The sequence below is a fragment of the Tachypleus tridentatus genome, chromosome 7 (genome assembly GCF_004210375.1).
Source record: "Tachypleus tridentatus isolate NWPU-2018 chromosome 7, ASM421037v1, whole genome shotgun sequence".
Taxonomy (NCBI): Eukaryota; Metazoa; Arthropoda; class Merostomata; order Xiphosura; family Limulidae; genus Tachypleus; species Tachypleus tridentatus.
Window position 1 is genome coordinate 126,750,811 of NC_134831.1, and position 6,603 is coordinate 126,757,413.

Sequence of the window (6,603 nt, forward strand, 5' to 3'; positions counted from 1 at the left end):
ATACAAGTTAAACAAATTCATTGAATGTTAACAGAACAAAAACAAAGGTTACATCCGATTAAAAACTTGATACCAGCGTGTGGTTGTTTTACAAGTCATCACTAGTAACAACAGACACACGGATACTATAAATTAAGACAAAGTATTATACATAAACATGCTAACTCAATATATCACGACTCAAATTTGAAGAGCGAGCAGTTGTTAAAACAGGTTTTGAATGAAGCGGAATTGGTTTTCGCAGTCTGTTTGTACTAATAGCGTAGTATAGAGGACAATGTACTCTGAGAGAGAATTTAAATGTCGTCATATATTCCAATCGAAATAACAGAAACGCTAGTTGGCTTTAATCCTCTATAGGAGTCAGTTTAACTTGTGCAAGAGTGATAAACTGCAGAGAAAGAAGTGTGTAGTCTTAAAAAGGATATTTATACTTAAGGGTATGTTACCAACATAAAAAGTTAATGATTTCATTCGTGTTGTTATATCAGAGTTTCCACAATGTTACGAGGTTTACAGTAAAAAACAGACATCCTAATAAGCTAAACAATTTTTTACTGCTACATTGTGGCATTTATTGCGTTTATTGATAATTGTAGATTATCGTTTTTAAAAACAAACAAACAGACAGTTATAATAAAGAGGTAAAGTAGGAGCTCGTGCACTTAAACCACCTCTTAATTTAAAATGGCGGATTGCATCTAGCCGTGCAATGAGTTCTCTTAGTTACGAGACTCTGAAAAGCTCGAGTTACACGATACAGGCAAACTTTACAACTGCACAGCACTAGATTTATCAAAGTTAGTGCAGCGCTGTGTATTGGGTTAACATAATTTGGTTTAAATCACGGTTCGACTTTCCGATGATAAGGAAAGGAAGTAATATTAAGATTAATACGAGATTCATTAAAAAAAAAATGTTGATTACTTATAGCTAGTTAAAATATAAAATGTTACATTATCACACAACTGCTTATATAGTACTCTCCGAGAGGTAGTTAAATTAAAAAGAAAAAAAATACGAAGCATCATTCAGATGAGATTAGCGAATCGAAGTAGATGTAACGAATAGCACGTGCATTTCTTAGTAAAACAAATACGAATTTGTATATTAAGAAAAAAACGAAAATTCAACAGAAGTAACATGAAGAATTAAATAGGGGCGGAATTCGAACCTATATTCCCGATTATTGGTTGACCAGACTCCGAATTATTTATATTTTATCGACTGGTTAAAAAGGTATTGATTTTGAGGATCATATACCACCACTTATTAATACAAGAGAGAGTTAAACATTCATTACAAAATAGAACACGTTAACCCGAAACTCCAACGGGTTGCCTAAATTTCATACTTAAGGAGGTTAAAGTTAAGAACAACCCTCCCCCCCAATTTTGAAAGATTGTAATAAGCAAACTTCAAGTTTCACAAATTGAAGCAGGAAATAAACTCGTAAGTCGAACTACAATAGGCCTAGTATAATGAAATTCAAAGAAAACGAAACATTTATAGCGAAAACTTGTCAGCCGTTTTTAGTGTAAAAAGCAAAGTTAGTAGTCCATCATGGAGTAATACAGCCCCCTATCTATCATGAAGTAATCTGTGGAAAATTAACCGTAATACATAAAGCAATTCTTTTCTCCCTTCCTCATAGAGTTACTTGTATCCTAGCAGTAACTATCACTAAGGGAGTTACGTATATAAAAGTAAAAAACTATTTGATGTATACGTGTATAGTTAAAAATATGCGTTACAAAACGCAGGTTATTTAATTAACGTTACCATCAGTAGGTAGGATAGAAACACGTGATAAGAAAGAAGAGGCACAGATACTAGTTTTGTTTCTTCGAATTCTCTCTCTCTCTCTCTGGGTTGTTTATAAAATGTTAAAACTACCAAGTTTAATTGAAAAAGTTACGCGCTTCGGGTATTTATAACTCAGATCTAATACGCACACTATTTTACAAAAAGGTCACAATGAATAATAGCGTAACTAACGTTCAAACCAAAGAAATACTTACCAAAATTAAAAAATTAGCTGTAATTGTAGCGTATCGTATAAACTTCTTGAAACCCTCAATCATACTGAAGCTGTAATAATATGAAGTCTTAGAAAGTTCACTTGAGCTGCAAAATCAAGATTCACCGATTAAATAAATAGATTTGTCGGTTCCGTACAAACAAAATAAAATATTAGATTTGAATAAAGTTATCTTTTCAACGCGACACATAGATCTTAGTTCCGTATTGTAATAAATGACGGAAGTTGACATCCAATAGTTAGATGCACGTGAATGAAAACAGTTGCTTATCAAAAACTACCATCTCACTTTCGAATAACCATCTACCCATTAATAAAATCACAAAATATAGAAGTGATAATAATTAGCAGATATATTTCACCCTAAGATATTATTACAAATAGAATTAGATTCATATAGCTGCACGTGGTTTGATTGTATGAACAGAGTTGCCCGACACTTTTCTTAGTATTACTAAATAATAATGAATTAATATCATGATAGATGTAGAATATACCAAACCTTAAGGCAATCGCCGCGAGTAAACAACAATACGTAGTCAAGTTTCCGAATGTAAGGTTCATAAAAGTTAGAAGATTAGCCAAAATATAAATTGTTTAAAAAACAAAAACACAAATCTTCAGATAATAATAATAATAATAATATTACAACTGATACTATGTACTATGAAACACTACAAGCAACCTAAGTACATTAAATTGGAAAAGTTTCATAATAAGTCAAACTACATTTATATTGTAAATACTTATCTCACTTACCTCTAACTTTTTCAGAGTTCTAGATATATTGAACTGTTCACGGACTGTGGAATAAGAAATAAGTTCTAAAGATCGTAGAAACAAAACAATCAACTTTGTACGAATATGAAATTATCCTGTTTTAAGAGTATTCGGGGTACGTTGCGTATAAGAAACAAAACAGACACAATAAACAACCTTTTTACGAGAACTTTCCCCACCATAAAACCACCTAACGTTCAATCATACCACTAAAAAATACATATACAAATTTAAGTTGCTAATATTAAGAACACATTACAACACAATCCACAATATACGATCTCACACAACTCGTACTCAACTACGTCAAATTTTTGTTTTAATATTTAATCGTGTCACATAACATCTTTTATGAATGAAGAGTTATTATTTATTCTTGAGAGAATAAAAAAAATTAATTTCAAAAACACCTTCCCTAGTTCACGAGTTTTGAAGCCCAAAACTTAATATAAAAATATTGTTTCCTTGTTATTTATAATACTAGTTAGAAAACCTAATTACCTCAACCTCCTATAACACCAATAACTTCAAGCGATAAGCTATGTATGTTTTAATATGATATACCAGAAACTCCTTTATCGTCACAACCAAATAGCATTGAATTATAAAAGAACTGTAAAACAAACACTGGCACTTTTCCCTTTTTACTTGCTCTAATTATACTTGTTTCGTTTATTTACACGTACACTTGTATTTGGAATGTCAGATTTATCGAGAGGAAAAAATGTACTGAGGTTGAAGGGGGTGGAAAGTATGTGAAAATTCAGGTGCGGAACGAAAAATAAGGGTGGGTTTACAGATTGTCGAAGTTTCAAGATATTTAGTAACCCTTTCAGTAACTCTAACATGTGATGATAGTCTTTTCTGGTATTACTTCTCTCTTGTTTTTTGTTTTGCTCCTTATGTTTAATCATCAACTTTCTGATCCGTCGCTAAATTTATATTTCGTTAGTGTCGCTTTTGATATTTTATCTTATTTGAACTAACAAGTACAAAAAACTGGTTTCGTGGAAAATTCAATATTTTTAATTACAGCATACAACTTGCTTGTCAAATAATTCTTAATCAAACATTTATATTAATTAATTACGAACGTATATAATTCGTGTCCCTTAGCGATGACAGTAACATAAAACTTCATAAATATCCCTCTATCGTGTTAATTTTACAAGTAAAGAAATTCGCACAGATTGCGGTGTTTATTACACTTGCCTTGAAAGCTATAAGACAATTATTTTCACTTTTTAATGAATAGACTGTCCCAAGAAAAATATATGTTTCACACTTGTTTTTCAATAATTTCTCTCATTCTTAATGTGTATTCAGGTTCCAGAACAATTAATTAACAATTAAAAAAAAAACACAACTAGAACGTTTGGACGGTTTGTTTGTTTTGAGGGCTATCTGCTCTAGCCGTCCATAATTTAGCAGCGTAAGACTAGAGAGAAGGCAAATAGTCATCACCACCTACCGCCGACTTTTGGGCTACTCTTTCTCCAACGAATAGTGGAACTGTCCGTAACATTATAACGTCCCCACAGTTGAAAGGGCGAATATATTTGGTATTGCGAGGATTCTAATCCCGAATTTTAATGTTGTAAGTTCGCAAACTTACTGTTGTACTGTTGAGTGACTCGAATCCAGAACCTTCGGATCTACAACGTAGTTATTACTGGCCCTTTAAGCTTTTAATGCGACCAGAATTTGGGAAATCGGTAGAAGTAAGGAAGAAAAGGTGTTGAAGTCGTCAGAATGACAAGAAAAGTAATATGTTTCACGACCTCTTTGGGATATACCCGAGTTTTCCCCCTGGAATATCATGGTGATTATAGTTAAGAATTAAGAAGGAACTAACACAGTAACCAATAAGAGACAATACTGAAATCACTACAGCAACCAATAAGAGACAGGTAACGAAAAAGTTACCTGCATATAGTTGTCTCTAACATTTAACCGATAGACAGGAGTAAAGACAACTAGGCTATGACATACACTCCAGTTCTTCGACTTTCTCTTATCGAATAATGGGATCTAACCGTCACTATTATAACGCGTTCGCGGCTTAAAATCACCAGGTATGTTTTTACAGAAACGAGCTAAATTGCAGGAATATTAGGTTCACTGTTTGAACAAAATAATCGTTAGGTCACGACCGTTCCTTCGCTGTCACCAGAAATACAATAATAATTATGACTGAAAACTACGCATGAGCTGTTCCTTTGCCATACAATATAGCCTACAGGAGGCTTAATTCTTATAACCTAAAATCAAATCTTAGATCTTTACTTATTCAAAAAACAACAAGATTGGACCATGGATCTGTGGAGTTGTTTAACTCGTTCAGGTTACAAAATTCAACGTTATATCTGTGGCATGTCCTTGACTGCTGTCAGCTGCTTTTCCTATTGTTAAATCATAGAACTGAGTATCCAGGAATGATTAAACATTGTTAGATAGAAAGGGTAAGATAGGTAAGTGTGTAGTATAGAGAAGAATTTATTGTTCTTGTTAACAGTCGAGAAGTGTCTAGTTTTGGCATTTGGAATGGCATAAGTTCAATACACGAAATGTTGGTTTTTGTACAGCTGTGGCGATTCATACAACCACACTGAGACTTGGATCAGACTTAAAAAAATCACATCGGATGAGATCACCAGACGTTTTGGCTGCTTAAGTCAGTCTTTGAGATGGGCTGCCAATATCTGTTCTGTATCATCCTGCCCCACCCATTTAATGAGGAAACCAACCATCTGTTGGGCTTGCTTTAAGGTTGTCTAGATGCAACTGTTATTTTTGTACGATATTTCAAAGGAAAAATATGTTATTTATTTCAATAAAGTATATGTATTTTAAGAAACATATTATAATATTTAAATTATGGTTGCGTTCGCCCTATGGATTTCAAAGATGGATATAAATAGTTGAAAAAAATCGACATCACATTTAAACATGATATAACTTTTCTTACGTGTAGTAGTAATGAACTATGTGGTACATGGCAGATCACAACGTTACTGGGTGGCCTGGAATGGCCGGGTGGTTAGGGCACTTGACCTACAATCTGAGGCTCGCGGGTTCGAATTCTTATCCAACCAGACGTGCTCGCCCTTTCGGCCGCGAATGTATGATAATATTCGATCAATCCTACTATTCGTTGTTAATCGAGTAACCGAAGAGTTGGCGTTTGGCGATGGTGACTAGCTGCATTCTCTCTAGTCAGGCCCGGCATGGCCAGGTGGGTTAAGGCGTTCGACTCGTAATCTGAGGGTCGTTCGAATCCCCGTCGCACCAAACATACTCGCCCTTTCAGCCGTGGGGGCGTTATAATTTGACGGTCATTCCTACAATTTGTTGGTAAAAGAGTAGCCCAAGAGTTGGCGGTGGGCTGTGATGACAAGCTGCTTTCTCTCTAGTCTTACACTGCTAAATTAGGGACGGCTAGCGCAGATAGCCCTCGTGTAGCTCAGCGCAAAATTCCAAACCAAACCAAACTTTCTAGTCTTTCACTGCTAAATTAGGGACAGCTAGCGCAAATAGTACTCGCATAGCTTTGCATGAAATTCAAAACAAACAAACTTTGTGGGCCAACACTTCCTTTCTCGCCACTTTGACGAATGTTAAAATCCTAGTCTTAACGTACGTAATCACTATAAATCACTGAAAATGCCAAAAGTGCAGCTGCAGTATGTAGGTATACTACGTGTTTTCTTCCTCATTTTATGAAACTTTCATGTACGCTTGGACCAGAAATCATTGAGTTGTTTTCGTTCTATTTACTATTT

General features: G+C 34.3%; 1 long non-coding RNA gene across 1 annotated transcript; it reads right to left on the reverse strand.

Annotated features, from left to right (window-relative positions):
* Positions 1–2,016: 2,016 nt before the first annotated feature.
* Positions 2,017–3,477, reverse strand: LOC143258107 (uncharacterized). Its single transcript, XR_013032144.1, has 3 exons — positions 3,323–3,477; positions 2,801–2,844; positions 2,017–2,127 (listed from the first exon to the last, which is right to left on the reverse strand). It is a non-coding gene; the product is annotated as an uncharacterized LOC143258107 (long non-coding RNA).
* Positions 3,478–6,603: the final 3,126 nt, after the last annotated feature.